Source organism: Salvelinus alpinus, chromosome 27, assembly GCF_045679555.1.
Source record: "Salvelinus alpinus chromosome 27, SLU_Salpinus.1, whole genome shotgun sequence".
Taxonomy (NCBI): Eukaryota; Metazoa; Chordata; class Actinopteri; order Salmoniformes; family Salmonidae; genus Salvelinus; species Salvelinus alpinus.
Window position 1 is genome coordinate 8,858,727 of NC_092112.1, and position 24,510 is coordinate 8,883,236.

At 46.1% G+C, this 24,510-nt stretch overlaps 1 protein-coding gene across 1 annotated transcript in view; it reads right to left on the reverse strand.

The window, feature by feature from the left end:
• LOC139556682 (zinc finger protein 513-like) overlaps positions 1-24,510 on the reverse strand; it is a 42,197-nt gene that overhangs the window by 7,367 nt on the left and 10,320 nt on the right. The window lies entirely within an intron of this gene.

Consider the following 24,510-nt stretch of genomic DNA (forward strand, 5'->3'; position numbering starts at 1 on the left):
ACCCATCTACACAACAGGAGAGGAGAGACATGTTACAGACTGAGAACCCATCTACACAACAGGAGAGGAGACATGTTACATACTGAGAACCCATCTACACAACAGGAGAGGAGAGACATGTTACATACTGAGAACCCATCTACACAACAGGAGAGGAGAGACATGTTACATACTGAGAACCCATCTACACAACAGGAGAGGAGAGACATGTTACATACTGAGAACCCATCTACACAACAGGAGAGGAGAGACATGTTACATACTGAGAACCCATCTACACAACAGGAGAGGAGAGACATGTTACATACTGAGAACCCATCTACACAACAGGAGAGGAGAGACATGTTACAGACTGAGAACCCATCTACACAACAGGAGAGGAGAGACATGTTACATACTGAGAACCCATCTACACAACAGGAGAGGAGACATGTTACAGACTGAGAACCCATCTACACAACAGGAGAGGAGAGACATGTTACAGACTGAGAACCCATCTACACAACAGGAGGGGAGAGACATGTTACAGACTGAGAACCCATCTACACAACAGGAGAGGAGAGACATGTTACAGACTGAGAACCCATCTACACAACAGGAGAGAGAGACATGTTACAGACTGAGAACCCATCTACACAACAGGAGGAGAGACATGTTACAGACTGAGAACCCATCTACACAACAGGAGAGGAGACATGTTACAGACTGAGAACCCATCTACACAACAGGAGAGGAGACATGTTACATACTGAGAACCCATCTACACAACAGGAGGGGAGACATGTTACATACTGAGAACCCATCTACACAACAGGAGGGGAGACATGTTACATACTGAGAACCCATCTACACAACAGGAGGAGAGACATGTTACAGACTGAGAACCCATCTACACAACAGGAGGGGAGACATGTTACAGACTGAGAACCCATCTACACAACAGGAGAGGAGACATGTTACATACTGAGAACCCATCTACACAACAGGAGGGGAGACATGTTACATACTGAGAACCCATCTACACAACAGGAGGGGAGACATGTTACATACTGAGAACCCATCTACACAACAGGAGGAGAGACATGTTACAGACTGAGAACCCATCTACACAACAGGAGGGGAGACATGTTACAGACTGAGAACCCATCTACACAACAGGAGAGGAGACATGTTACAGACTGAGAACCCATCTACACAACAGGAGAGGAGACATGTTACAGACTGAGAACCCATCTACACAACAGGAGAGGAGAGACATGTTACAGACTGAGAACCCATCTACACAACAGGAGAGGAGACATGTTACAGACTGAGAACCCATCTACACAACAGGAGAGGAGAGACATGTTACATACTGAGAACCCATCTACACAACAGGAGAGGAGAGACATGTTACATACTGAGAACCCATCTACACAACAGGAGAGGAGAGACATGTTACATACTGAGAACCCATCTACACAACAGGAGAGGAGAGACATGTTACATACTGAGAACCCATCTACACAACAGGAGAGGAGAGACATGTTACATACTGAGAACCCATCTACACAACAGGAGAGGAGAGACATGTTACAGACTGAGAACCCATCTACACAACAGGAGAGGAGAGACATGTTACATACTGAGAACCCATCTACACAACAGGAGAGGAGACATGTTACAGACTGAGAACCCATCTACACAACAGGAGAGGAGAGACATGTTACAGACTGAGAACCCATCTACACAACAGGAGGGGAGAGACATGTTACAGACTGAGAACCCATCTACACAACAGGAGAGGAGAGACATGTTACAGACTGAGAACCCATCTACACAACAGGAGGAGAGACACGTTACAGACTGAGAACCCATCTACACAACAGGAGAGGAGAGACATGTTACAGACTGAGAACCCATCTACACAACAGGAGGAGAGACATGTTACAGACTGAGAACCCATCTACACAACAGGAGAGGAGAGACATGTTACAGACTGAGAACCCATCTACACAACAGGAGAGGAGACATGTTACATACTGAGAACCCATCTACACAACAGGAGGGGAGACATGTTACATACTGAGAACCCATCTACACAACAGGAGGGGAGACATGTTACATACTGAGAACCCATCTACACAACAGGAGGAGAGACATGTTACAGACTGAGAACCCATCTACACAACAGGAGGGGAGACATGTTACAGACTGAGAACCCATCTACACAACAGGAGAGGAGACATGTTACATACTGAGAACCCATCTACACAACAGGAGGGGAGACATGTTACATACTGAGAACCCATCTACACAACAGGAGGGGAGACATGTTACATACTGAGAACCCATCTACACAACAGGAGGAGAGACATGTTACAGACTGAGAACCCATCTACACAACAGGAGGGGAGACATGTTACAGACTGAGAACCCATCTACACAACAGGAGAGGAGACATGTTACAGACTGAGAACCCATCTACACAACAGGAGAGGAGACATGTTACAGACTGAGAACCCATCTACACAACAGGAGAGGAGAGACATGTTACAGACTGAGAACCCATCTACACAACAGGAGAGGAGACATGTTACAGACTGAGAACCCATCTACACAACAGGAGAGGAGACATGTTACAGACTGAGAACCCATCTACACAACAGGAGGAGAGACATGTTACAGACTGAGAACCCATCTACACAACAGGAGAGGAGACATGTTACAGACTGAGAACCCATCTACACAACAGGAGGAGAGACATGTTACATACTGAGAACCCATCTACACAACAGGAGGGGAGACATGTTACATACTGAGAACCCATCTACACAACAGGAGGGGAGACATGTTACATACTGAGAACCCATCTACACAACAGGAGGAGAGACATGTTACAGACTGAGAACCCATCTACACAACAGGAGGAGAGACATGTTACATACTGAGAACCCATCTACACAACAGGAGGAGAGACATGTTACAGACTGAGAACCCATCTACACAACAGGAGAGGAGACATGTTACAGACTGAGAACCCATCTACACAACAGGAGAGGAGACATGTTACAGACTGAGAACCCATCTACACAACAGGAGAGGAGACATGTTACAGACTGAGAACCCATCTACACAACAGGAGAGGAGAGACATGTTACATACTGAGAACCCATCTACACAACAGGAGAGGAGACATGTTACAGACTGAGAACCCATCTACACAACAGGAGAGGAGAGACATGTTACAGACTGAGAACCCATCTACACAACAGGAGAGGAGAGACATGTTACAGACTGAGAACCCATCTACACAACAGGAGAGGAGACATGTTACAGACTGAGAACCCATCTACACAACAGGAGGAGAGACATGTTACAGACTGAGAACCCATCTACACAACAGGAGGAGAGACATGTTACAGACTGAGAACCCATCTACACAACAGGAGGAGAGACATGTTACAGACTGAGAACCCATCTACACAACAGGAGAGGAGAGACATGTTACAGACTGAGAACCCATCTACACAACAGGAGAGGAGACATGTTACAGACTGAGAACCCATCTACACAACAGGAGGGAGAGACATGTTACAGACTGAGAACCCATCTACACAACAGGAGGAGAGACATGTTACAGACTGAGAACCCATCTACACAACAGGAGGAGAGACATGTTACAGACTGAGAACCCATCTACACAACAGGAGGAGAGACATGTTACAGACTGAGAACCCATCTACACAACAGGAGAGGAGAGACATGTTACAGACTGAGAACCCATCTACACAACAGGAGAGGAGACATGTTACAGACTGAGAACCCATCTACACAACAGGAGGAGAGACATGTTACAGACTGAGAACCCATCTACACAACAGGAGAGGAGAGACATGTTACATACTGAGAACCCATCTACACAACAGGAGAGGAGAGACATGTTACAGACTGAGAACCCATCTACACAACAGGAGGAGAGACATGTTACAGACTGAGAACCCATCTACACAACAGGAGGAGAGACATGTTACAGACTGAGAACCCATCTACACAACAGGAGAGACATGTTAGACTGAGAACCCATCTACACAACAGGAGGAGAGACATGTTACAGACTGAGAACCCATCTACACAACAGGAGGAGATACATGTTACAGACTGAGAACCCATCTACACAACAGGAGGAGAGACATGTTACAGACTGAGAACCCATCTACACAACAGGAGAGGAGACATGTTACAGACTGAGAACCCATCTACACAACAGGAGAGGAGAGACATGTTACAGACTGAGAACCCATCTACACAACAGGAGACACGTTACAGACTGAGAACCCATCTACACAACAGGAGAGGAGACATGTTACAGACTGAGAACCCATCTACACAACAGGAGGAGAGACATGTTACAGACTGAGAACCCATCTACACAACAGGAGGAGAGACATGTTACAGACTGAGAACCCATCTACACAACAGGAGAGGAGAGACATGTTACAGACTGAGAACCCATCTACACAACAGGAGAGGAGAGACATGTTACAGACTGAGAACCCATCTACACAACAGGAGGAGAGACATGTTACAGACTGAGAACCCATCTACACAACAGGAGAGGAGACATGTTACATACTGAGAACCCATCTACACAACAGGAGAGGAGAGACATGTTACAGACTGAGAACCCATCTACACAACAGGAGAGGAGAGACATGTTACAGACTGAGAACCCATCTACACAACAGGAGGAGAGACATGTTACATACTGAGAACCCATCTACACAACAGGAGGGGAGAGACATGTTACAGACTGAGAACCCATCTACACAACAGGAGGAGAGACATGTTACAGACTGAGAACCCATCTACACAACAGGAGAGACATGTTACAGACTGAGAACCCATCTACACAACAGGAGGAGAGACATGTTACAGACTGAGAACCCATCTACACAACAGGAGAGGAGAGACATGTTACAGACTGAGAACCCATCTACACAACAGGAGACACGTTACAGACTGAGAACCCATCTACACAACAGGAGAGACATGTTACAGACTGAGAACCCATCTACACAACAGGAGAGGAGAGACATGTTACAGACTGAGAACCCATCTACACAACAGGAGGAGAGACATGTTACAGACTGAGAACCCATCTACACAACAGGAGGAGAGACATGTTACAGACTGAGAACCCATCTACACAACAGGAGAGACATGTTACATACTGAGAACCCATCTACACAACAGGAGAGGAGAGACATGTTACATACTGAGAACCCATCTACACAACAGGAGAGGAGAGACATGTTACAGACTGAGAACCCATCTACACAACAGGAGAGGAGAGACATGTTATAGACTGAGAACCCATCTACACAACAGGAGAGGAGACATGTTACAGACTGAGAACCCATCTACACAACAGGAGAGACATGTTACATACTGAGAACCCATCTACACAACAGGAGAGGAGAGACATGTTACAGACTGAGAACCCATCTACACAACAGGAGAGGAGAGACATGTTACATACTGAGAACCCATCTACACAACAGGAGGAGAGACATGTTACAGACTGAGAACCCATCTACACAACAGGAGAGGAGACATGTTACAGACTGAGAACCCATCTACACAACAGGAGAGGAGAGACATGTTACAGACTGAGAACCCATCTACACAACAGGAGAGGAGACATGTTACATACTGAGAACCCATCTACACAACAGGAGAGGAGAGACATGTTACAGACTGAGAACCCATCTACACAACAGGAGAGGAGACATGTTACATACTGAGAACCCATCTACACAACAGGAGAGGAGAGACATGTTACAGACTGAGAACCCATCTACACAACAGGAGGAGAGACATGTTACATACTGAGAACCCATCTACACAACAGGAGAGGAGAGACATGTTACAGACTGAGAACCCATCTACACAACAGGAGGAGAGACATGTTACAGACTGAGAACCCATCTACACAACAGGAGAGGAGACATGTTACAGACTGAGAACCCATCTACACAACAGGAGAGACATGTTACAGACTGAGAACCCATCTACACAACAGGAGAGGAGACATGTTACAGACTGAGAACCCATCTACACAACAGGATGGGAGGTGGAGACGGGAGACAAGAACGACGAGTCTCCACAGTAAGGGGCGACAGGTAGGTTAAGTCCTGAGATTACAGACTAGTACTAAAACACTTGAAGGAGGCATTCTAGAGTTAAGTCAACAAGTTACTATATCATTGTGTTTACTTGATAGCTACCTACACAAATAGCTAGCTCGAAACAAAGTGTTAATAATATTTAATAAAATAATTAAAAAGATTTAAAAGCAATACAAAATAAAAGTTCTCCAGTAGGCATCTACATCCTCTTTCTCCTATTAGGGATGTAACCAATGATGGATATGAACCCTGGATTGATGAGGCTATGTTTTGGCCAATGAGAGGCTTTGAATCGACCGGTCGACCATGTTGGCCCTCCCCAGTAGGAGCAGTCCTGCATCGGAACTATGCAGTGTTTCAATTAAAAATGACAAAAATGACAAACATTAAAAAATTATAATAATTGTAGTGGGGACAGTAGCATTAGTAATCTATAAAAATGATACTTTAAGGAAAATGTTTAGCTCACATAATGTATGTCTGTAATAGAATAAAATGCGGCAAAAACAAAATGTAGACATATAAATTCATTTAATATCTTCCTAAATCTTTTTTACACTGGTTTGGTAGAGCCAAGATGGAGGCACAGTGGCTACAACACAATGGTGAGGGAGAGCCAAGATGGAGGCACAGTGGTTACAACACAATGGTGAGGGAGAGCCAAGATGGAGGCACGGTGGCTACAACACAATGGTGAGGGAGGGCCAAGATGGAGGAACAGTGGCTTCAACACAATGGTGAGGGAGAGCCAAGATGGAGGCACGGTGGCTTCAACACAATGTACCCCACTACCTTACTGTACCTCACTACCTCACTACCCCACTACCATTACTGTACCCCACTACCTCACTGTACCCCACTACCTCACTGTACCCCACTACCATTACTGTACCCCACTACCTCACTGTACCCCACTACCTCACTACCCCACTACCTCACTACCCCACTACCTCACTGTACCCCACTACCATTACTGTACCCCACTACCATTACTGTACCCCACTACCATTACTGTACCCCACTACCCTTACTGTACCCCACTACCATTACTGTACCCCACTACCTCACTGTACCCCACTACCATTACTGTACCCCACTACCCTTACTGTACCCCACTACCATTACTGTACCCCACTACCATTACTGTACCCCACTACCATTACTGTACCCCACTACCATTACTGTACCCCACTACCATTACTGTACCCCACTACCATTACTGTACCCCACTACCATTACTGTACCCCACTACCTCACTGTACCCCACTACCATTACTGTACCCCACTACCTCACTGTACCCCACTACCAGTACTGTACCCCACTACCTCACTGTACCCCACTACCTCACTGTACCCCACTACCATTACTGTACCCCACTACCATTACTGTACCCCACTACCATTACTGTACCCCACTACCCTTACTGTACCCCACTACCATTACTGTACCCCACTACCTCACTGTACCCCACTACCATTACTGTACCCCACTACCCTTACTGTACCCCACTACCATTACTGTACCCCACTACCATTACTGTACCCCACTACCTCACTGTACCCCACTACCATTACTGTACCCCACTACCATTACTGTACCCCACTACCCTTACTGTACCCCACTACCATTACTGTACCCCACTACCATTACTGTACCCCACTACCATTACTGTACCCCACTACCATTACTGTACCCCACTACCATTACTGTACCCCACTACCTCACTGTACCCCACTACCATTACTGTACCCCACTACCAGTACTGTACCCCACTACCTCACTGTACCCCACTACCTCACTGTACCCCACTACCATTACTGTACCCCACTACCATTACTGTACCCCACTACCCTTACTGTACCCCACTACCATTACTGTACCCCACTACCATTACTGTACCCCACTACCCTTACTGTACCCCACTACCCTTACTGTACCCCACTACCATTACTGTACCCCACTACCTCACTGTACCCCACTACCTCACTGTACCCCACTACCATTACTGTACCCCACTACCATTACTGTACCCCACTACCATTACTGTACCCCACTACCATTACTGTACCCCACTACCTCACTGTACCCCACTACCATTACTGTACCCCACTACCATTACTGTACCCCACTACCATTACTGTACCCCACTACCATTACTGTACCCCACTACCATTACTGTACCCCACTACCATTACTGTACCCCACTACCCTTACTGTACCCCACTACCCTTACTGTACCCCACTACCCTTACTGTACCCCACTACCTCACTGTACCCCACTACCATTACTGTACCCCACTACCCTTACTGTACCCCACTACCCTTACTGTACCCCACTACCCTTACTGTACCCCACTACCATTACTGTACCCCACTACCTCACTGTACCCCACTACCATTACTGTACCCCACTACCATTACTGTACCCCACTACCCTTACTGTACCCCACTACCCTTACTGTACCCCACTACCCTTACTGTACCCCACTACCATTACTGTACCCCACTGCCATTACTGTACCCCACTACCTCACTGTACCCCACTACCTCACTGTACCCCACTACCTCACTGTACCCCACTACCTCACTGTACCCCACTACCCTTACTGTACCCCACTACCTCACTGTACCCCACTACCTCACTGTACCCCACTACCATTACTGTACCCCACTACGCTTACTGTACCCCACTACCTCACTGTACCTCACTACCTCACTGTACCCACTACCTCACTGTACCCCACTACCTCACTGTACCCCACTACCATTACTGTACCTCACTACCATTACTGTACCCCACTACCTCACTGTACCTCACTACCTCACTGTACCCACTACCTCACTGTACCCACTACCTCACTGTACCCCACTACCTCACTGTACCCCACTACCTCACTGTACCCCACTACCTCACTGTACCCCACTACCATTACTGTACCCCACTACCATTACTGTACCCCACTACCATTACTGTACCCCACTACCTCACTGTACCCCACTACCATTACTGTACCCCACTACCTCACTGTACCCCACTACCTCACTGTACCCCACTACCTCACTGTACCCCACTACCATTACTGTACCCCACTACCCTTACTGTACCCCACTACCATTACTGTACCCCACTACCATTACTGTACCCCACTACCATTACTGTACCCCACTACCATTACTGTACCCCACTACCCTTACTGTACCCCACTACCATTACTGTACCCCACTACCATTACTGTACCCCACTACCATTACTGTACCCCACTACCATTACTGTACCCCACTACCTCACTGTACCCCACTACCATTACTGTACCCCACTACCATTACTGTACCCCACTACCATTACTGTACCCCACTACCTCACTGTACCCCACTACCATTACTGTACCCCACTACCATTACTGTACCCCACTACCATTACTGTACCCCACTACCTCACTGTACCCCACTACCTTACTGTACCCCACTACCTTACTGTACCCCACTACCATTACTGTACCCCACTACCTCACTGTACCCCACTACCTCACTGTACCCCACTACCTCACTGTACCCCACTACCTTACTGTACCCCAGTACCTTACTGTACCTCACTACACCTCACTACCTCACTGTACCCCACTACATTACTGTACCCCACTACATTACTGTACCCCACCTCGCAAAGTTTGCATTTCCTTCTCATTAAACTTCTCAATATTGCCATACAGGACTTCACTGCTGTCTCTAGCCTCTCTCTGCCATTTTCCCAACTTAACGACAATGACGTAGTGGGGGGAGAGTCAACTCCAAAAATAATTGTTTCCTTGACTCCTTGCACGTCAACTCCCATTGGTCAGTGTCAAGATTCGACTCTTAAGATTCAGTATTTTTGGAACGGAGGAGACTGATTAGTTGCAGTAATTCCGAGAACACAAACAATCACATCTTTCATAGCGAGCTAGCGAGGGGCACAGTATAGGCAGGTCTTTAAAACTTTCGTAGCAGGTTAGGAGAGCATTTTAGCTAACCCTAACCTAAGTCTCCTACTTCCACTTTAATTATTCTAACCTGCTACGAAAAAGTTACTTCCGGTCGTAGCTGTACTGCATCCGGCCAGAACCGTGGTAGAACCAGGGCACCAAAACAGTAGAGAAGTTGAGCCTCGTGCTTCAACGCTCTTCGTTGTGGAAATTGACCCACTAAGCAGTTAACTTTCTGCATCGACATGTTGTTTTTGGTTAGGGATTTTTTCTTAACGTTAAGGATCCCAATTTCATTTAAACGTTGACATCCCTATCTCCTATCAAGAGTGAAATAGCCAAACCTCCAAACCCAATAACCCATAGCAGATGTGCTGACAATACTTAGTGTTAGATAGGTCAGACTAAACAGACAAGGATGCATCCCAACTGGCACCCTATTCCCTTTATAGTGCACTACTTTTGATGAGGGCCCATAGGGCTCTGGTTAAAGTAGTGCACTATATTGGGGAAAGTGTGCCATTTGGGACGGAGACAAATCTGACAGACCTGCATTTGATTAAACCCTCAACAGAACAATTTAAAAAGACCTACTGTGAAACAGTGTCTTTCGAATCCTGGCTAAGACTGCATGCCCTAGACTCCAAAGAACATTTCAGTGTTCACATGAAGGTATCTGGCTCCATCTCAGAGGTTAGACTAGACTACATTCAGAAGGTATCTGGCTCCATCTCCGAGGTCAGACTAGACTACATTCAGAAGGTATCTGGCTCCATCTCAGAGGTTAGACTAGACTACATTCAGAAGGTATCTGGCTCCATCTCAGAGGTTAGACTAGACTACATTCAGAAGGTATCTGGCTCCATCTCAGACTAGACTACATTCAGAAGGTATCTGGCTCCATCTCAGACTAGACTACATTCAGAAGGTATCTGGCTCCATCTCAGAGGTTAGACTAGACTACATTCAGAAGGTATCTGGCTCCATCTCAGACTAGACTACATTCAGAAGGTATCTGGCTCCATCTCAGAGGTTAGACTAGACTACATTCAGAAGGTATCTGGCTCCATCTCAGACTAGACTACATTCAGAAGGTATCTGGCTCCATCTCAGGGGTTAGACTAGACTACATTCAGAAGGTATCTGGCTCCATCTCAGACTAGACTACATTCAGAAGGTATCTGGCTCCATCTCAGACTAGACTACATTCAGAAGGTATCTGGCTCCATCTCAGACTAGACTACATTCAGAAGGTATCTGGCTCCATCTCCGAGGTTAGACTAGACTACATTCAGAAGGTATCTGGCTCCATCTCCGAGGTCAGACTAGACTACATTCAGAAGGTATCTGGCTCCATCTCAGAGGTTAGACTAGACTACATTCAGAAGGTATCTGGCTCCATCTCAGACTAGACTACATTCAGAAGGTATCTGGCTCCATCTCAGAGGTTAGACTAGACTACATTCAGAAGGTATCTGGCTCCATCTCAGACTAGACTACATTCAGAAGGTATCTGGCTCCATCTCAGAGGTTAGACTAGACTACATTCAGAAGGTATCTGGCTCCATCTCCGAGGTTAGACTAGACTACATTCAGAAGGTATCTGGCTCCATCTCAGACTAGACTACATTCAGAAGGTATCTGGCTCCATCTCCGAGGTTAGACTAGACTACATTCAGAAGGTATCTGGCTCCATCTCCGAGGTCAGACTAGACTACATTCAGAAGGTATCTGGCTCCATCTCAGACTAGACTACATTCAGAAGGTATCTGGCTCCATCTCAGAGGTTAGACTAGACTACATTCAGAAGGTATCTGGCTCCATCTCAGAGGTTAGACTAGACTACATTCAGAAGGTATCTGGCTCCATCTCCGAGATTAGACTAGACTACATTCAGAAGGTATCTGGCTCCATCTCAGAGGTTAGACTAGACTACATTCAGAAGGTATCTGGCTCCATCTCAGAGGTTAGACTAGACTACATTCAGAAGGTATCTGGCTCCATCTCAGAGGTCAGACTAGACTACATTCAGAAGGTATCTGGCTCCATCTCAGACTAGACTACATTCAGAAGGTATCTGGCTCCATCTCAGAGGTTAGACTAGACTACATTCAGAAGGTATCTGGCTCCATCTCAGAGGTTAGACTAGACTACATTCAGAAGGTATCTGGCTCCATCTCAGAGGTTAGACTAGACTACATTCAGAAGGTATCTGGCTCCATCTCAGAGGTTAGACTAGACTACATTCAGAAGGTATCTGGCTCCATCTCAGAGGTTAGACTAGACTACATTCAGAAGGTATCTGGCTCCATCTCCGAGGTTAGACTAGACTACATTCAGAAGGTATCTGGCTCCATCTCAGAGGTCAGACTAGACTACATTCAGAAGGTATCTGGCTCCATCTCAGAGGTCAGACTAGACTACATTCAGAAGGTATCTGGCTCCATCTCAGACTAGACTACATTCAGAAGGTATCTGGCTCCATCTCAGAGGTCAGACTAGACTACATTCAGAAGGTATCTGGCTCCATCTCAGACTAGACTACATTCAGAAGGTATCTGGCTCCATCTCAGAGGTTAGACTAGACTACATTCAGAAGGTATCTGGCTCCATCTCAGACTAGACTACATTCAGAAGGTATCTGGCTCCATCTCAGAGGTTAGACTAGACTACATTCAGAAGGTATCTGGCTCCATCTCAGACTAGACTACATTCAGAAGGTATCTGGCTCCATCTCAGAGGTTAGACTAGACTACATTCAGAAGGTATCTGGCTCCATCTCCGAGGTCAGACTAGACTACATTCAGAAGGTATCTGGCTCCATCTCCGAGGTTAGACTAGACTACATTCAGAAGGTATCTGGCTCCATCTCCGAGGTCAGACTAGACTACATTCAGAAGGTATCTGGCTCCATCTCAGAGGTTAGACTAGACTACATTCAGAAGGTATCTGGCTCCATCTCAGACTAGACTACATTCAGAAGGTATCTGGCTCCATCTCAGAGGTTAGACTAGACTACATTCAGAAGGTATCTGGCTCCATCTCAGACTAGACTACATTCAGAAGGTATCTGGCTCCATCTCAGAGGTTAGACTAGACTACATTCAGAAGGTATCTGGCTCCATCTCCGAGGTTAGACTAGACTACATTCAGAAGGTATCTGGCTCCATCTCAGACTAGACTACATTCAGAAGGTATCTGGCTCCATCTCCGAGGTTAGACTAGACTACATTCAGAAGGTATCTGGCTCCATCTCCGAGGTCAGACTAGACTACATTCAGAAGGTATCTGGCTCCATCTCAGACTAGACTACATTCAGAAGGTATCTGGCTCCATCTCAGAGGTTAGACTAGACTACATTCGGAAGGTATCTGGCTCCATCTCAGAGGTTAGACTAGACTACATTCAGAAGGTATCTGGCTCCATCTCCGAGATTAGACTAGACTACATTCAGAAGGTATCTGGCTCCATCTCAGAGGTTAGACTAGACTACATTCAGAAGGTATCTTGCTCCATCTCAGAGGTTAGACTAGACTACATTCAGAAGGTATCTGGCTCCATCTCAGAGGTCAGACTAGACTACATTCAGAAGGTATCTGGCTCCATCTCAGACTAGACTACATTCAGAAGGTATCTGGCTCCATCTCAGAGGTTAGACTAGACTACATTCAGAAGGTATCTGGCTCCATCTCAGAGGTTAGACTAGACTACATTCAGAAGGTATCTGGCTCCATCTCAGAGGTTAGACTAGACTACATTCAGAAGGTATCTGGCTCCATCTCAGAGGTTAGACTAGACTACATTCAGAAGGTATCTGGCTCCATCTCAGAGGTTAGACTAGACTACATTCAGAAGGTATCTGGCTCCATCTCCGAGGTTAGACTAGACTACATTCAGAAGGTATCTGGCTCCATCTCAGAGGTCAGACTAGACTACATTCAGAAGGTATCTGGCTCCATCTCAGAGGTCAGACTAGACTACATTCAGAAGGTATCTGGCTCCATCTCAGACTAGACTACATTCAGAAGGTATCTGGCTCCATCTCAGACTAGACTACATTCAGAAGGTATCTGGCTCCATCTCAGAGGTTAGACTAGACTACATTCAGAAGGTATCTGGCTCCATCTCAGACTAGACTACATTCAGAAGGTATCTGGCTCCATCTCAGAGGTTAGACTAGACTACATTCAGAAGGTATCTGGCTCCATCTCAGACTAGACTACATTCAGAAGGTATCTGGCTCCATCTCAGAGGTTAGACTAGACTACATTCAGAAGGTATCTGGCTCCATCTCCGAGGTCAGACTAGACTACATTCAGAAGGTATCTGGCTCCATCTCCGAGGTTAGACTAGACTACATTCAGAAGGTATCTGGCTCCATCTCCGAGGTTAGACTAGACTACATTCAGAAGGTATCTGGCTCCATCTCCGAGGTCAGACTAGACTACATTCAGAAGGTATCTGGCTCCATCTCCGAGGTTAGACTAGACTACATTCAGAAGGTATCTGGCTCCATCTCCGAGGTCAGACTAGACTACATTCAGAAGGTATCTGGCTCCATCTCCGAGGTTAGACTAGACTACATTCAGAAGGTATCTGGCTCCATCTCCGAGGTTAGACTAGACTACATTCAGAAGGTATCTGGCTCCATCTCCGAGGTCAGACTAGACTACATTCAGAAGGTATCTGGCTCCATCTCCGAGGTTAGACTAGACTACATTCAGAAGGTATCTGGCTCCATCTCCGAGGTCAGACTAGACTACATTCAGAAGGTATCTGGCTCCATCTCCGAGGTCAGACTAGACTACATTCAGAAGGTATCTGGCTCCATCTCAGACTAGACTACATTCAGAAGGTATCTGGCTCCATCTCAGAGGTTAGACTAGACTACATTCAGAAGGTATCTGGCTCCATCTCAGACTAGACTACATTCAGAAGGTATCTGGCTCCATCTCAGACTAGACTACATTCAGAAGGTATCTGGCTCCATCTCAGAGGTTAGACTAGACTACATTCAGAAGGTATCTGGCTCCATCTCAGACTAGACTACATTCAGAAGGTATCTGGCTCCATCTCAGACTAGACTACATTCAGAAGGTATCTGGCTCCATCTCAGAGGTTAGACTAGACTACATTCAGAAGGTATCTGGCTCCATCTCAGACTAGACTACATTCAGAAGGTATCTGGCTCCATCTCAGGGGTTAGACTAGACTACATTCAGAAGGTATCTGGCTCCATCTCAGACTAGACTACATTCAGAAGGTATCTGGCTCCATCTCAGACTAGACTACATTCAGAAGGTATCTGGCTCCATCTCAGACTAGACTACATTCAGAAGGTATCTGGCTCCATCTCCGAGGTTAGACTAGACTACATTCAGAAGGTATCTGGCTCCATCTCCGAGGTCAGACTAGACTACATTCAGAAGGTATCTGGCTCCATCTCAGAGGTTAGACTAGACTACATTCAGAAGGTATCTGGCTCCATCTCAGACTAGACTACATTCAGAAGGTATCTGGCTCCATCTCAGAGGTTAGACTAGACTACATTCAGAAGGTATCTGGCTCCATCTCAGACTAGACTACATTCAGAAGGTATCTGGCTCCATCTCAGAGGTTAGACTAGACTACATTCAGAAGGTATCTGGCTCCATCTCCGAGGTTAGACTAGACTACATTCAGAAGGTATCTGGCTCCATCTCAGACTAGACTACATTCAGAAGGTATCTGGCTCCATCTCCGAGGTTAGACTAGACTACATTCAGAAGGTATCTGGCTCCATCTCCGAGGTCAGACTAGACTACATTCAGAAGGTATCTGGCTCCATCTCAGACTAGACTACATTCAGAAGGTATCTGGCTCCATCTCAGAGGTTAGACTAGACTACATTCAGAAGGTATCTGGCTCCATCTCAGAGGTTAGACTAGACTACATTCAGAAGGTATCTGGCTCCATCTCCGAGATTAGACTAGACTACATTCAGAAGGTATCTGGCTCCATCTCAGAGGTTAGACTAGACTACATTCAGAAGGTATCTGGCTCCATCTCAGAGGTTAGACTAGACTACATTCAGAAGGTATCTGGCTCCATCTCAGAGGTCAGACTAGACTACATTCAGAAGGTATCTGGCTCCATCTCAGACTAGACTACATTCAGAAGGTATCTGGCTCCATCTCAGAGGTTAGACTAGACTACATTCAGAAGGTATCTGGCTCCATCTCAGAGGTTAGACTAGACTACATTCAGAAGGTATCTGGCTCCATCTCAGAGGTTAGACTAGACTACATTCAGAAGGTATCTGGCTCCATCTCAGAGGTTAGACTAGACTACATTCAGAAGGTATCTGGCTCCATCTCCGAGGTTAGACTAGACTACATTCAGAAGGTATCTGGCTCCATCTCAGAGGTCAGACTAGACTACATTCAGAAGGTATCTGGCTCCATCTCAGACTAGACTACATTCAGAAGGTATCTGGCTCCATCTCAGAGGTCAGACTAGACTACATTCAGAAGGTATCTGGCTCCATCTCCGAGGTCAGACTAGACTACATTCAGAAGGTATCTGGCTCCATCTCAGAGGTTAGACTAGACTACATTCAGAAGGTATCTGGCTCCATCTCAGACTAGACTACATTCAGAAGGTATCTGGCTCCATCTCCGAGGTTAGACTAGACTACATTCAGAAGGTATCTGGCTCCATCTCCGAGGTTAGACTAGACTACATTCAGAAGGTATCTGGCTCCATCTCAGACTAGACTACATTCAGAAGGTATCTGGCTCCATCTCAGAGGTTAGACTAGACTACATTCAGAAGGTATCTGGCTCCATCTCCGAGGTCAGACTAGACTACATTCAGAAGGTATCTGGCTCCATCTCCGAGGTTAGACTAGACTACATTCAGAAGGTATCTGGCTCCATCTCCGAGGTTAGACTAGACTACATTCAGAAGGTATCTGGCTCCATCTCCGAGGTCAGACTAGACTACATTCAGAAGGTATCTGGCTCCATCTCCGAGGTTAGACTAGACTACATTCAGAAGGTATCTGGCTCCATCTCCGAGGTCAGACTAGACTACATTCAGAAGGTATCTGGCTCCATCTCCGAGGTTAGACTAGACTACATTCAGAAGGTATCTGGCTCCATCTCCGAGGTTAGACTAGACTACATTCAGAAGGTATCTGGCTCCATCTCCGAGGTCAGACTAGACTACATTCAGAAGGTATCTGGCTCCATCTCAGACTAGACTACATTCAGAAGGTATCTGGCTCCATCTCCGAGGTCAGACTAGACTACATTCAGAAGGTATCTGGCTCCATCTCCGAGGTCAGACTAGACTACATTCAGAAGGTATCTGGCTCCATCTCAGACTAGACTACATTCAGAAGGTATCTGGCTCCATCTCAGAGGTTAGACTAGACTACATTCAGAAGGTATCTGGCTCCATCTCAGACTAGACTACATTCAGAAGGTATCTGGCTCCATCTCAGACTAGACTACATTCAGAAGGTATCTGGCTCCATCTCAGAGGTTAGACTAGACTACATTCAGAAGGTATCTGGCTCCATCTCAGACTAGACTACATTCAGAAGGTATCTGGCTCCATCTCAGACTAGACTACATTCAGAAGGTATCTGGCTCCATCTCAGACTAGACTACATTCAGAAGGTATCTGGCTCCATCTCCGAGGTCAGACTAGACTACATTCAGTTGGAATCGAACCAATTCAAAAGGCAAATACAATCTCTGTTCTAGCAAATAATCATTCATAGCTCTACGTAGATAGTGTTTCATACTCACAGTGCTGGCAGCTTGTATTACCGCTGTGCTGTTTGCAGTATTTACCCAAATAATAAGGGGTGAAAGATGCCTCTGTTGCAGTAGGCCTCTCCCCAAAAAACAAGAAGAAAGAACAGGCAGTTTGGCTAGGCCTCTGTTCTCTCCCTCTTCTTCCTCCCTCTCTAAATCCTTCGCTCTCCGTCTCCTTTTCACTCCCTTTATCTCGGTCTGTGAAGCAGCCTTCTCTGACCTAGTCGTGGTTAGGCCTCTTTTAGTGTTTTTCTTCTCCCCTCAGTCTCTCTCCTTCTTTCTGGCCTTATCTCTCTCTCTGAACTAAACCCAGCAGCAGTGAGGAATGGGAGATGAACCTCCTTCTCCCAGCCAGGCAGAGAGAGAGACTGTGAGCAGGGTAGGAGTCTGGTACAGCCTTTTATTGAGCTTGTCTGTCCCTGCTCTGCTAGAAACTCTGCCTGCTGGATGATTACCAAGCCTAATGATGATGACTATAATGGCAGTGGCTGATGGTGATGATAATGATGATGATGATGATGATGATGATGACGATGACAGCGGGGGAGCGGGAGGCAGACAGGACATGATGATGATGATGATGATGATAAATAAATGGCTTCCAGGGTAATGGAGTCCTTGATGATAATGGTGTCCTTGATGATAATGGCACTGCGTCTTTTTATGACCCTTATATAATAATGGCGGCTGCTTGCCACTGCTCTTTTTTCATATTTTCCTTTGCCATTTTTCAGATTGTTCTCTCTGACAAAGAGGCCACAGAGGGAAGGGAGGGGAGAGGGAAGGGAGGGGAGAGGGAGGGAGAGGGAGGGAGAAATGTCCCTCAGCAGCACCCAACCAGCAGCGGGTTCATCTCTCTCTCTGCCTGTCATACTAAAGAGGCTGTCAACCAACACAGAGATAGACAGCTCAATGTGTAGTCAAATGCTTTTATGCAAATATTGTTCATGGCACATTGCTTTAGTAAACCTAATCAAGGATTCTCAAAGAATTTTCAGAAAGATATTTACTGCTGGTTATGAACTTTGTGCAAAAAACAATCTCACAAAATAGCCACGGACCTAATACTCATAGAAAAAGCAGAAATATAAAAATGAATGGTAAAATGTAGGCAAGCGTTTAGTTTTCCAACAGACAGTGCATTTTTCTTTGTCTCTATTTTATAAGTGATAAACACCACTTACTACAGCGTTACCTCACGAACCCCCCACAGCGTTACATCGCGAACCCCCCACAGCGTTACATCGCGAACCCCCCACAGCGTTACATCGCGAACCCCCCACAGCGTTACCTCGCGAACCCCCCACAGCGTTACCTCGCGAACTCCCCACAGCGTTACCTCGCGAACTCCCCACAGCGTTACCTCGCGAACTCCCCACAGCGTTACCTCGCGAACTCCCCACAGCGTTACCTCGCGAACTCCCCACAGCGTTACCTCGCGAACCCCCCACAGCGTTACCTCGCGAACCAACCCACAGCGTTACCTCGCGAACCCCCCACAGCGTTACCTCGCGAACCCCCCACAACGTTACCTCGCGAACCCCCCACAGCGTTACCTCGCGAACCCCCCACAGCGTTACCTCGCGGTCTCCCCACAGCGTTACCTCGCGGTCTCCCCACAGCGTTACCTCGCGGTCTCCCCACAGCGTTACCTCGTGAACTACCCACAGCGTTACCTCGTGAACTACCCACCTCGTGAAAGCCTACAGCGTTACCTCGTGAAAGCCTACAGCGTTACCTCGTGAAAGCCTACAGCGTTACCTCGTGAAAGCCTACAGCGTTACCTCGTGAAAGCCTACAGCGTTACCTCGTGAAAGCCTACAGCGTTACCTCGTGAAAGCCTACAGCGTTACCTCGTGAAAGCCTACAGCGTTACCTCGTGAAAGCCTACAGCGTTACCTCGTGAAAGCCTACAGCGTTACCTCGTGAAAGCCTACAGCGTTACCTCGTGAAAGCCTACAGCGTTACCTCGTGAAAGCCTACAGCGTTACCTGACGAACCACCTACAGCGTTACCTCGCTAAAGACTACAGCGTTACCTGACGAACCACCTACAGCGTTACCTCGCTAAAGACTACAGCGTTACCGCGCTAAAGACTACAGCGTTACCTGACGAACCACCTACAGCGTTACCTCGCTAAAGACTACAGCGTTACCGCGCTAAAGACTACAGCGTTACCTCAAACTACCAACAGCGTTACCTCGTGAACTACCAACAGCGTTACCTCGTGAACTACCAACAGCGTTACCTCGTGAACTACCAACAGCGTTACCTCGTGAACTACCAACAGCGTTACCTCGTGAACTACCAACAGCGTTACCTCGTGAACTACCAACAGCGTTACCTCGTGAACTACCAACAGCGTTACCTCGTGAACTACCAACAGCGTTACCTCGTGAACTACCAACAGCGTTACCTCGTGAACTACCAACAGCGTTACCTCGTGAACTACCTACAGCGTTACCTCGCTAAAGACTACAGCGCTACCTCGCTAAAGACTACAGCGTGTGAAAGGGGCATACTCATAATGGGAAAAATAAAATTGGCCCCCACAGGCACAACCACTGTTACACAACCTCTATGTCAGGCAGTGTCAGAGGAAGGCCCCCCCCAAAAATCTAAGACTTCAGCCACCCAAACCATAGACTCTCCTACCAACTGGCAAACTGTATAGTAGCATCGGCTTTTGGACCAACAGGCTCCGAGACAGCTTCTACCCAGAAGCCATAAGACTACTAAATAGCCATAAGACCGCTAAATAGTGAATTAATGGTTACCCGGACTATCTTGCACTGACTTATAAACACTCACCAGACTATAAACGGTGCATTCAGAAAGTATTCGGACCCCTTGACTTTTTACACATTTTGTTACGTTACAGCCTTAATCATTTTTTTTTTCTTCTTCCCCCTCATCAATCTACACACAATATCCCATAAAGACAAAGCAAAAACACTGTTATAATATTTTGCACATGTATTGAAATATCACATTTACATAAGTATTCAGACCCTTTACTCAGTACTTTGTTGACGAACCTTTGGCAGCGATTACAGCCTCGAGTATTCTTGGGTATGATGCTACAAGCTCGGCACACCTGTATTTGGGAAGTTTCTCCCATTCTTCTCTGCAGATCCTCTCAAGCTCTGTCAGGTTGGCTCGGGAGCGTCGCTGCACAGCTATTTTCAGGTTTCTCCAGAGATGTTCGATCGGGTTCAAGTCCAGGCTCTGGTTGGGCCTGTTGTCCTGTTGGAAGGTGAACCTTCACCCCAGTCTGAGGTCCAGAGCGCTCTGGAGCAGGTTTTCATCAAGGTTCTCTCTGTACTTTGCTCCATTCATCTCTTCCTCGATCCTGACTAGTCTCCCAGTTCCTGCCGCTGAAAAACATCCCCACAGCAAGATGCTGCCACCACCATGCTTCACCGTAGGAATGGTGCCAGGTTTCCTCCAGACATGACACTTGCCATTGTGAAAAATAGTTAAATCTTAGTTTCATCAGACCAGATAATCTTTTAGGTTTCTTTTAGGTCCCTTTTGGCAAACAACAAGCGGGCTGTCGTGTGCCTTTTACTGAGGAGTGCCATCCATCTGGCCACTCTACCATAAAGGCCTGATTGGTGGAGTGCTACAGAGATGGTTGTCCTTCTGGAAGTTTCTCCCATCTCCACAGAGTAACTCTAGAGCTCAGTCAGAGTGACCATCGGGTTCTTGGTCACCTCCCTGACCAAGGCCCTTCTCCTCCAATTGCTCGGTTTGGCCGGGCGGACAGCTCTAGGAATAGTCTTTGGTGGTTCCAAACTTCTTCCATTTAAGAATGGAAGCCACTGTGTTCTTGGGGACCTTCAATGCTGCAGAAATGTTTTGGTACCCTTCCCAAGATCTGTGCCTCGACACAATCATGTCTCTGAGCTCTACAGACAATTCCTTCAACCTCAGGGCTTGTTTTTTGCTCTGACATGCACTGTCAACTGTTGGACCTTATATAGACAGGTGTGCGCCTTTCCAAATCATGTCCAATCAATTGAATTTACCACAGGTTGACTCCAATCAAGTTGTAGAAACATCTCAAGGATGATCAATGGAAACAGGATGCCCCTGAGCTCAATTTCGAGTCTCATAGCAACGGGTCTGAATACTTATGTAAATAAGGTATTTGGTTTTTATTTGTAATACATTTGTAAACATTTCAAATTTTTTATCGCTTTGTCATTATGGGGTATTGTGATGTCTTTATAGTGTATTGTGATGTCTTTATAGTGTATTGTGATGTCATTATGGGGTATTGTGATGTCATTATGGAGTATTGTGATGTCTTTATAGTGTATTGTGATGTCATTATGGGGTATTGTGATGTCTTTATAGTGTATTGTGATGTCTTTATAGTGTATTGTGATGTCATTATGGGGTATTGTGTGTAGATTGATGAGATGTTTATCTTATTTCATCCATCTTAGAATAAAGCTGTAACGTAACAAAATGTGAGAAGTCAAGGGGTCTGAATACTTTCCGAATGCACTGTACACACACTCATCATTTGCTGCTGCTACACTGTTCTTTATTTTACTAATACCTAGTCCTATACTAATACCTGATCTGGTAATTCCTGTAGAAACAAACTCCCTTCCTTGACAACAGCTCTGCTCCACTCTGCGAAGCGCAAGGAGTATGAATGCCCTGACTTCTGCGGTGGCCGCCGCAGATTCCCACAATGACCATAAAATAGGCATTTAGTGATTTACGCCTTGTGCACAACGGTTGCATCAAACTGTATGTGTTCCGGCAGAGCCCATTCATTTCATTGGGAGGCAATCCGCACTGCTGCAAATCATCAGCCGGACTAGTGTGCAGTGTCGCATGCCTTAGATTTCTTCGACTCGTGTGTTGCTTTGCCTACCAGTAGAAAACCACCTTAGAAGTTACTAATGTGTAACGCGATAATTTTTGTTGTTATGCGGCGCATGGATTGTGTAGAATAAGTCAAATGTACCGTACAGCAATAACCACGTGGCGTTATGCTTGATCTGGTAATGTGGTGCGGAGTCGCAATTGCGGAGCCTTCAGATGCTTGTTGCCAAATCAAAACTCCATAAGGGGATGCCGTGCGCCCCGCAAATGTTCTAACAATGTGGAGGGTTCCGCATAGCTCCGTATCAACATGATTGTTTGACGGTAGGTAGCGCCAGTTCATCCTGTACAAACACATTTCCTTGACAATTTCCTTCACAACAAACATGGGAGAACTTTGACGAAAGGCTATCAGAACAAGTTTCCAAAAATAAACACATGTCTATATCTCGTGTAGGGATTTTTTTTTTTTAAACATGAAAATGAGTTTGAACTCCTGGAAAGAGATCGGGGAGGTAATGGGGATAGATACGGTAGAGGTCACCGACCGTGGGGGATAGAAGGACGACGCTGGATTGGCGCACATTCAAGAAATCTGCTGTAACAATGTGGATATTCGTCAAATCCGTCATGATTGATGTAAAAGGCCCACAATGGGGTTACTAAAGTCCGATTTTGATATATTTGGCTGTTTTTGCTGCATAACATTTAGAAGTTGACCCTTTTCAGGTTTAGAAGTGACTGCTAAATGCTAACTCCCGTTTGTATCAGCTGTTAGCATAGCAAGCATACAGAAATCGGTGGTAGGTAGTAAGTTGTTTTTAACTGTAATGTAGTTGATTAATGACATGAACTTGTATTGGGGTTGACATCCATACAAGCAGTATACTCCGATTTTTACCTCAATATAGTGGGAAATACAAATGTAGGCTAATTTTGCTGGGGGGCAATGAAGAGATTCGGATATTTCCCCCACGGCATCTTTCACCATGGCGTTTCCATGGTTTTGGTTGACCTCGTTACCGCATCGATGGAAACGGAAGCTTGCCACAAGAAGTGGAGGCAGTTGCGGGACAAGTTCGTAAAACCTCCCAAATATATAATCAATGGTTGAAATGGAGATGCATGTGGGAAATCGCCTTTTTACTTGATGCCATCTTGGCTGAGCTCCTATGTCAAGCACACAGGAATTGGAGTCCAACATCCCAAAAGTAGTAAGGTATTCTTTCGTTCAGCCAGTTGGTTGTAATTAGCTGGCTGGCTATAGAGATTAGCCCTGAGTGGTGCGTTTTAGGAGGTGCACTCCCCGAAGCACAATAGGTATGACTGCTCTTAACTTTTGCGGAGGCCACGTTACTGTAAATGCTGTATGGCCACTTCAGATGCTGGATTGACCATAAAATCCATCACACACATACACACAGCCTCCCCTCCCTAATAGCCTACAGCTGCTAGCTCCCTCCCTCCCTCTCTCAAATCAAATCGTATTTATCACATGCGCCAAATACAACTAGCTTTATACAGGGAGTACCAGATCAATGTGGAGCTATATACAGGAAGTACCAGATCAATGTGAAGCTATATACAGGGAGTACCAGTACCAGATCAATGCGAAACTATATACAGGAAGTACCAGTACCAGATCAATGTGGAGCTATATACAGGAAGTACCAGATCAATGCGAAACTATATACAGGGAGTACCAGATCAATGTAGAGCTATATACA